General features: G+C 29.9%; 1 protein-coding gene across 1 annotated transcript in view; it reads right to left on the bottom strand.

Moving 5' to 3' along the window:
- HCRTR2 (hypocretin receptor 2) overlaps nt 1-10,801 on the bottom strand; it is a 107,954-nt gene that overhangs the window by 42,020 nt on the left and 55,133 nt on the right. The window lies entirely within an intron of this gene.

Genomic DNA, 10,801 nt, shown 5'->3' with positions numbered 1-10,801 from the left:
TGTGAGGACACAATTCAACCCATAACAGTAGTCATTCAAATATTTAAATTCCACAGCTATGACCATTCCACAAGCCTTTGATTACCCAGGCTAAATATCTCCCAAACTGTTATGTTCAACTGCAGGGTTTTGCATCCCACGTCACCTTGATCTCTTTATTGTGAACACACACAAGATTATCAGCAATGGCTCAAAATGAGCTATCTATAACTGCACACTCATTTCTAGGTGTGATCTAACCAGAGCTGCAAGGAATAGGATGATTGCTTTCATTGATATCTCTCTATTAAGAAAACCTGAAATCTTGTTAGCTTTCTTATAAGTCAGGTCATACTTTTTTTTGGATCATATATGTATAGAATTACTAGAAATTTATTCTCTTGTGTAGATATTTTTTTACTTTTGAATCTTGGGGAGAAATGGGGGGGAATCTATAAAAAAACAATATTTGGGCAATTAAAAAAATCTGAATATGGACTTTATGTTATATAATATTACTGTGCCATTTACAAATACCATAAGTATGGTCTTCTAATTATATATATTTAAATATTAAAGACTATGGCCATATCTATTTCCCAAAACTTTGCTTCTCTAGGCTACAAACCACCAGACTCTTCATAAATAATGGCATGATTTTCCCTCTAATCACCCTAGCCGTTTTATTGTGAAAATGCTGAAGATTACCAGCAGATATCTCTAAATGAGCTAGTGAGAACTGCACACACATCTTTTAGGGACTAGCTGCATATTTTCTAAATATGTGTTGAACAAATGTCTATTTGTTCATTCACCCATTCAAAGTGTTAATGGTACAAGGTGAACACCACCTTCTCTTAATAGCATATCAAAGTTATGCAAAGTTAAATTCATGACCTTTTCCTAAGTTCTCAATCTGGACTTTATATTTCTCTGAAGTATAATACCCTTTATTTTTCTCCCCAGTACCCATGTTTGAAAATTCCTATCTCTCTAATTTTCTTTCTATTCCTACTGCAAATATCTGGTCAGATTGTGGTAATTATTACCTAGAGTACTGCAATAACCTAATAGTTCATCTTGCACCCTGCCTATCTTTATTCCTATTCATTTTATTCTTTGAGACCAATCACTCTAGTTGTAGTAACTCTTTCATTTCAACAGAAGCTCTTCTTTTTTTTTTTTTCTTCATTAGGTAAAAAAATCCTCAGGTGGCCCTTGTATCATTAAGTTGAACCTTCCCCCTACATCTTGCAATGCTGCCCATAAAATACTCAGAGCTATGAGATAAGTTTGATATCTCACTTCGCAGCACATATTCTATGACCAAGCCATTATAAACGCCACTGCTTTGTTTGGAAATGACCATACTCCATTTCAAACCCTTTTTCAACTAATTAAATCCTACCCCAAACTATCCAAAACCAATCAAACAAGTAAAAAGAATGTTTATTTCATAAAATCTCTTTTACCGAGCCTATCATGACCTATCACATGGTATACCTTTCCTGGTCAGGAATCACATCTTAAAATTATTATGGATTATATGGGTATTTGTATATATTTTTTCTTATTTCTCTACTAATATAAAGTCTCTTTTTCATATTAAGCGCGACTTTCTCTTTCTCTTACACTTCTTGGTTTCCATAGCTTTTCTCCCAATATAGACACTGCCTAGAATATACTTTCAACAAATAAATATTTATGGCACTGATTTGCTCATAAATTATAGTATGCTGCTGCCATTGGTGTCATACATTTATTCAGGAGCTTCTTTAAAAAGAAAGAAAGCTTACTTGCTTATCAATTATTTTCTTGGTTCACGATTCTCCATTTACTATTTTTTGATTAGCTTTAGTAGGTCCCAATACATGAACTTGGTACTACTTTTAAAATTAGTTCCCTGAATAATCATAATATGCCAATATTAAAGTCCATTTGCAGTGAGTTTTCACTTAAAAGTCTCCTTCATTAATCATGAACAAGGGAGGACTAGTTGATCACTAGTTGATAACAGAAGGCAAGAAGGGAGAGTCAATGTAACTCCAGCTCTAATACAGATTTTATTGAAACAGAGATTTCTAAACAGAAGTGCCAAAAAGCTAAAAATCTATTTTTTTCTCTCTCACTCCCTCGTTTTGTTTATTCTCTCTTCTTCTTTAAAAATCTGGTAATATGTATCTCCTGTCTTTTTTGTTCGGGACTGACAGATCAAAAAGTGGCTCAAGATATATGAGAACATCTGTGGCTTGTGATGCAGAAGGATTTTAAAAATAATATATAGATATAGTCTTTAGAAATAACCTTAGCTATTCCCCTGTTATTGTGTGGACCAGAGGTTAAACTGACTTTCAAATGGGAAAAGAAAATACTAGTTTAAAAGCACCTTTGACGTTTTATTCCGCATTTATAATAAACTGGTTTTTGCTTTCATATCTATTACACCTTCATATGGAAAAAGTTACTTTCTCTCTCAAATCAATACTTACCCTTGGAAAAATTTAAACCTAGACCTTATAAGGTGATATACTGTCAAATTGTTGGTAATATGATGATTGAAAATGTGTAAACTGCATAGATGAAATTGAATCTCTTATTAAACATACACTCATTTCCTGAAATGTCAACTAATAATACATTTTATGATAACAAGAAGTAATTATGCATGGTATCTTGTATGTTACTGAGCATCTTGAAAAGATCTGCACTGAATATATCAATTTTATTTAAAGCATTTTCAAATTTATTTAATTTTTATAACATTAAAACAAGGTATAGATGTTATGTTAAGTGAAATTAGCCAGACGAAGAAGGACGTTGATCATATGGTTCCACTTCTATCAAGTACTTAGTTAAATTTATTAAAATGCAAAGTAGAAAGGTAGTTGCCAGGAACTGGAAAAAAGGGAGAATGGGGTATTATTTTTTAAGGGGATCAATTTCAATTTTACAACATGAAAAAGTTCTGGAAATTGCCTTACAATGTGAATGTACTAATGCCACTGAACTGTGTGCTTAAAAGTGGTTAAAATGGTGCATTTTAAGTTATGTGTATTTTGTTACAATTTAAAATTTTCAATTAAAAATGGGGCTATAAAATGGAAAATAAAATTTTGAACCATAATGCTATCTCTCAATACACTTAAACACAGAATAAAAATTCCAGGGAGCAATGATAATTACTCATTTTATGAATTTTTTAAATTCACAAGCAGCTAAAATAGTCAAAGGAAACACAATTATTCAAAAATACTGTAGTTTCACAATATTAATGGCAGTGTTAAAGATAGTAACCATATGATTTTCATATGCAGTTTTGTTTGTACATTTAAAGTATTGTTTATAGTAGGTTATGATATTATAATTTAGATAGCTTAATTAAAGTTTGTTCATGTATTGTTTTTTAATTTAATTTACAAATATATGTATATAGCTATATAAGATAATTCCTTGATTGTCATTTATTATACATATATAAAATGATAAACATGTCAGGAAACAAACTTTAGAAAAATGCTGTAGTTCCACCCTTTGCCACAAAGGGTCAGTGAAAGCCTTTGAAACTACTTACCCTGCCATTTAAGGGATGAGTTCTAAACATTAAATTAATTGTAATATTTTTTATAATGTAGAAATGAATAGATTGCTTTCAAATAGGATTTTCTAAGCCAAAAAGAGATTTCTTTTTTTAGAAAAACAAAATGGCCAATATCTCAGTTAAATAAAAAAGAGGGGGTTAAAATAAAATATTTTTTTCTAAATAAAAAACTACAAATAAAGCAATTGTATACACATAGAAAATAGACTACAATTAACTCCTGTAAGGAAAGCAGATAGAAATGGAGCCATTCAGAATTATTACAGAATGTAGATTTAAGAAGCAGGAAAATTTAGTAGTCCTAAAAGGGTATTACAAACTCTCCATGAAATCCTAAGGTGTTTTTCCCTTTTTCTCACCTTTGCACCTTATCACTCTGGCATTGGTTTTCCTTCTTAGTGTTGGTTTTGCCTCCTTCTCTTTCTGGGCCAATATGCCAATAAGCTGAGTTCAGTCTCCCATTCTCCTCCTCTCCACCTTGGCAAGGTTGTCTATAAATGTCTCTGTACTTGGAACAGCAGGCAAATGTGCTACTTATTTTTTTATAAGCCTGACAGATGGGCCACTGCCAAGAACCACATCTGTGATGTGAAATGTGCCACCCAAACATTATCTAAGATTAATAGAAAGCAAACTTTTAAAAAAGTTACTATATATGCGCACACAACAATGTGTCTAAAATATCTTTCCACTTCGTTTCTTCTTTAGAGAGGAAAAATATAGTAAGAAAAGTAGGAAACTAGGGTTGACTATTCACCTATCTTTGAGCAGCATGGTTCCTCTCAGGGAAGGACTCAGCCTCCTTGGCACCAAGGGTTCTACATAGGAAGGAGCTGCCGAAGACCAAAACGGCACTGTTATTAATAGGTATTCCTAGGCTTTTAAGACGAGCCTGTGGAGAAAGTTAAGGGTGCGGAAGACTCCAAGGTCTCAGCATCTGCAATTCTACTAATGGCTACATCTTGTAGTTTTGATTTCACTTCAATAAAATTTGTTTATGGAGGAAATTATAACTTCCTGGTTACACATGCCTTTTTACTCTTTATAGGTAAGCCACTACAAGTGCCTGTGCCCAGAGCGGCCTCTCGGAATTGCATCTGGATCTTTACATTGTTCTCAGAGCTGTTCAGAGACCTATGGTCAATTCTCATCTTTGTTGCTTTTGCACTAATTAACACATCCACAAGCAACTTCTGTTTATCTTACTGCTTGCAATAAACTTATTTTTCTGTTGTTGTTTTTTGAAGATATGTTGTTTTTTCTTTCACTCCATACATATCTTCAATCCTTTTGTCTTTTACTTCCATGCTCTTGTGCTTTATTATTTACTCTCACTACTTCAACTCTCTTCTCTATGAGACTAATTTCCAAATTATAACTCTATTCTATGGTTCTCTATTACCTTCCATATCGATATTTCTAACTATATTTTTTCCATCTTCTAGATGTTCCATCTTTACTTCACACTCAACCATGGATTGTGAAATTGGTATATACCATGTTAAACCATTTAGACATTGTCCTGCAGATTATAAAAAATCAGTGAAGGATTTTAAGCAAGGGAGTGACAAGATCTTATTTCTATTTTCAAAGATGACTTAAGTGGAATATGGATATTATATGTACTCTTAAATTGAAAGGAAAGGGACAAATTTTGAAAGTGTTTTATAATTTCAAGGAAATAAGGTAGTGACAAAATAAAATAAAGATTTGAATGAATTCAAGCAATATAATGAGGTTAAAATATGAGGTTTTGGTGAGGGATTAGATACAGGGATGAAGGAATGGGAAGAATGAGGGTAATTACCAAGTACACTACTTGGCATTTGAGAGAAAACGCTATGTTGCTCACTGACCTATGAAATAAAGGAGAATGAAGTAGTTTCATTTGGAAGTAGGGTAGAAGATGAGTAATTCTATTTTGTATATCACAAATGCTTGTGATTTACCTCACTGTCAATATCAGTTTGTCATCTGGATTTATGGGTCTAGATTTCATGAGACATATTTCAGTTAACAGGTAAATATTTGGGATTCATCAGAACAGAGATAGTGATTAAGCAGGAACTTGAGTGGTTTTAAAAAAGCAACATCTGAAACTCAAAGTCTATCAACTAAGTAAACAACCCTGGTTTTCAGCTGCAACCCCAAAGGGCAAACTCTAGTAGGGATAAACCTGAAGGAGATAAGCTCTCTTAAAGAATGAAGCCCAGCTTCAAAAACCTTCATATACTGACTGGATAGAGGTTTTCTGTCCCAACAGGCTTCCAAAGCAAAGGCAAATTCTCTGAGGAAGAAGATAACTATCTAGAACATCAAATAATTTCTATAAACACTCATCAGACATACAAGATGGCAATAGTACATGACAAAAATTCACACACACACACACACACACACACACAATGAAGCTTTTAAAAACTTTTAAATAATTAGATCAATAAGTTTACTTATATAATATTATATAAACTGTTAGCAAATAATTGAAAAAATATTCAAAGGGAAATTGTAAAACTTAAAAATTGTAAAATTAAAACTATGTTCACGAAATTCAACAGATGGATTTAACGGTAGATAGACAGAGCCATCTAGTAAAACTATCCAAACTAGTAGAAAAATATTCAAACTAAAATAGAGGAAAAAGTTTAAAAATGCAAAACAGAAAATAAATTACACATGGTGCAAATTCTAAATTATGTAATTAAATTCTCAATATGTGAGAAAAACAGAATGAGGAAGAAAAAATATTTTAAAAGATAATAGCCAAGAAGAGATACTATCCAATAATTAGAAAAAAAAAAAACTAATTAAAGGAATCTATCCACAGATTTCAGAAGTGCTACCTCTATCAATCAGGGTAAATATAAGAGAAATAGTTAGATTACAGTAAAATGGTTGAAAACAAATGAAAAAGAGAAAAATCCTAATTCAGAGAAAAAATGCATCACCTTCAAGAAATCATAATGGAATTGACAGCTAAATTAAAATAAAATAAAATAAAATAAAATAAAATAAAATAACTATAAAATAACATCTTCAATGATGAAGGAAAGTAATAACAATCTAGAATTATTTATTCCTTGGAAATATACTTGATAAATGAAGGTGAATTAAAGATATTTTCATACAAACAAAAGCTGAGAGAATTTGTCAACAATATCCCCAAACAAGGGAAAAACTAAAGGGAATTAAACAAACAAACAAACAAAATGGTCAGTTGAAAATACAAAAGTGAAGAAAGTAATGAAGAATAATGGCAATGATAAACATATAAAAATATTAATTATATTTGACTGTATAGGATAATAATAAATATCATTATCATGTTTACTAATGTTTAATTAACAAGAGCAGAAAAAGAGGCAGGGATAAGTGGACCTAAATAATGTTCCAAGTTTACTGCAGTGTTCAGGGACTGTTAAAAATACTAATTTATATTAAAATGTATTATCAGTGACACATATTGTCCTCTATAGGGAAATCTCTGAAACAATATTAAGTGACCATATAACCAGCAAGATAAAAATAAGAAAAATCATAATTTTTTAAAAGATAAAAGGCATAAAAACAAGTTGAACAAGTGGGAAAAAGAGAAAACAAATAGTAAGATGATAATTTTAACCCAAATATAACAATAATTACATTAAATATAAAGGGACCTAAAACTCTATTTAAAAGACAAAGATTATCAGACAGAATAAAAAGAAAACTTAACCATATGCTGCTTACAAGAAACACACCTTTAATAAAATAGAGCAACAAAATTTAAAGCACAAGGGTGGAGAATATCTTCCTTAAAATACTAATTTAAAAAATGATGGTATAGCTAAATTAATTTTGGATAAGGTAGATTTTAAGGAAAGAAGTATTACTAGAGATAAAGAGAAAAATTTTACAATGATAAAAAGATCAATCCATCAGAAAGCTATAACAATTCCAATATCATAACTTCAAAAAGTTATGAAGCAAAATATGATACAAAGTGGGATTCATACTTATTCTAAGTATCTAATAGAATAAACAGACAACGAAATTCATTTCCTATTCATGTAAATAATAAACGTTACCTGATATTGTCTATATATCACAATCTCATTTTACATCTATCTGAAACATTGTACCTCAAAATGAAGAACACACATTATGTTAGAGCATGCATAATAGTTGGACCAAAATTTATCATAATTGAAGGTCTATAAAGTCTGAACAATCTTTAAAGTTGGAAATCATGATAAATATCTATTTGAACTTAGTAGAATTAAGCTAAAATTTGTCAAAGAATTGGAATTGTTTGAGTCTTAGGTAATGCACTTCTAAATAACACATAAAAACTTCAACACATTACAATATAAAATAAAATATATTGAACTAAATAATAGTTAAAATACAAACTATCAAAACCCATGAACTGAAGTTAAAGTTATGCTCAAAAGAATATTAATAGCTTTGAATAAATCAATTAGAAAATGAATGCTGAAAATCAGTGTTGTATTTAAAAAGTTTTTTAAAATAACAGAAAATTAAAACCACAAAAAGTTTTAAAAAATAAAAATAAAAATAATGAATTGTGGAATAAATATGAAAGAACTAGAGTCAAAAAAACAAAAGCTGTTTTTTTTATGAAAGCTAGTAAATTTTTAAATTCATAGCAAGAGAAATAAAAAACAATAAGAGATATCACAAATATTAAAATCAGAAATTAAAAAATAGAACTTCAGTACACATCTTATGAACATTTATAAGAATTTGTCATTAAATTAAAAAATTAAATATAGTACATAATTTCCTTACAAATATAGCTCATTCACAAATGATATGAGAAAAAATAAAAAATTGGAGATGACTTATATATTCTAAAAATAGAATCTATAATTAGAAAAAAAGAAACTTTCCACAGTGAAAATCTTAGTCTATATGGCTTCACTGATGAATCTGTCAAACCATTAAAGGAAGAAATTAAATCTTTCAAAATATGCTACAGAATTAAAGCAAGGCACATATGTCCCAGTCTCTTATGATGCCAGGAAAAACCCTTGATATCAAAAACCTGAAAAAGATATATCAAGAGACAAAGTCATGAGCTTATAATCTTTTTTGAAAATAAATGCTAAAATCTTGAACAAAATATCAGCAAAACAAATATAGTAATATGCATCAGAATAAACCATCACTACCAATTAGGGGCCTATTTCAGAAATATAAATTCTGTTCAACATACAAAAATCACTCAATGTAGTTCACAATATTAACAGAAAAAATGCACAAAATTTATATGAATTCATAAATGTGGGAAAACAATATAATTTAGCATCCAATAATAAATAAATTCTTGGCACACTAGGAATAGAAAGGCTCTTCTTTAATCTGAAAAATACAAAAAGTACAACAAAAAGTTTACTAATTCTCAGTTTTCTTCCCCAAAGATCAGGAATGAGTAAATGATTTCTCCCGAAGATCCTTTCTATTCAGCATTGTGCTGGAGCCAATGTAATAAAGTAATAAAAATAAATAAAAGTTATGAAGGAAGAAAAGATGCAATAGACCTATCACTATTCACAGAGGGCATAATTTTGTAAGTAAAAGTGTGAAAGAATCTCCAAATAAACTATTAATCTTATTAAATGAATTTATCACATTAGCCATATATACAGTAATATCAACATATAAAATATACAAAATTAATATACAATATATTATATATAGAGAAATAAATTTTGTTTCTATAAACCAATAAATAACTAGAAAATGCAGTTTAAAAAGTTGATGCCATTTATAATAGCATCAATAATATTGAATATCTAGAAAAAGTTTAATGAGAAATACAAACAATTTCTACACAGAAAATACGAAGGTATTGAAAAATAACCTGCATAAATAGAGGGATAAACCATATTCACAGAGTAGGAGATGAATATTATAAGAATGTAAATTTTCTCTAAAATTGTTGTATAGATTCAATGCATTCCCAATAATAATCTCAGCTTTTTTTGGTGAAGATTGATAAGCTGCTTTTAAAATTTATATGAAAATTCCAATGGGCCCAAAATAGCCAAGATAATATTTAAAAAGAATAAATCTGAATGATTTACACTTATCAATGATCAAATCTTATTATAAAGCTTCAGAAAACAAAATAGTGCAGTATTGTTACAGGGTAGAAAAATAGATCATGGGAACAGAATCAAAGGCTGAGAAACAGATCGACACATATATGGACTCTTGATATATGACAAAAGTGCCCCACTGCATTAAGTAAAAAAGTTCCTTCTCTCTAAACAGTGCTGAGTAATTTGAAATCAATATACAAAAAGTGAAATTTGATTTCTATATCATATTTTATACAAATGTCAATTCCAACTTATTTAAAGACTAAATATGAAAGATAAATTTCCCATCATTTTGACCTTGGGGTAGATAAGCATTTCTTGAGCAGATTTTCTCAAAAATATTAGACAGAGACAGGTGGATAAAACAGTGGTAGATATATACAATGGTATGTTACTTGGCCACACACACAAAAAAGTGAAATCTCACTACTTGCAACAACATAGATGGACCTAGAGAGTATTATGGTAAATGAAAGTCAGACAGAGAAAGAAAATAATGTCTAATTTCACTTGTACATGAAATCTAAAAAAAAACAAAATAAATGAATAAACAAAACAGAAACTAACTCATAGATACAGAGAAAAAAACTGATGATTCCCAGATAGGTGGGCATGGGTGGGTGGGTGAAAAATGAAAAGGATTCAGAAGTACAAACTGCCAGTTAAAAAATTAGCCATTGGCGTGTAAAATACCATATAGAGAATGTAGGTTATAATGTTGTCATAACTTCATGTGGTGCCTGATGGGTACTAGACTTCATGTGGTGATCACTTCATAAAGCACATAAATGTCTAATCACTATAAATTAATATAATGTTATATGTCATCTATAATTTAAAATAAATTTTAAAAACTCTTAAAATAAAACAAATGTGATAAATTAAACAACTCTAAAATTAAGATACATCAAAAGAGTATGCGAATACATGCCACAGATTGAAAGAAGATATTTTCAATGTATATATTTGAAAAAGGTAATTTGCGTAATTATCTCTTGTAGTAATGGGCTTTGTTGCTGCTATTTTTCTTGCTATTGCTATGCATTTTATTGAAGAATCACGTGTACAAAAGGGTCACTAGACAAAGTATACAGATCCTTGTGACTAGAGCAAGAAA

Source organism: Rousettus aegyptiacus, unplaced genomic scaffold (genome assembly GCF_014176215.1).
Source record: "Rousettus aegyptiacus isolate mRouAeg1 unplaced genomic scaffold, mRouAeg1.p scaffold_m13_p_1, whole genome shotgun sequence".
Lineage (NCBI taxonomy): Eukaryota > Metazoa > Chordata > Mammalia > Chiroptera > Pteropodidae > Rousettus > Rousettus aegyptiacus.
Note: the sequence above shows the minus strand (reverse complement) of the source record. Positions and strands in the feature narration are given on the sequence as shown.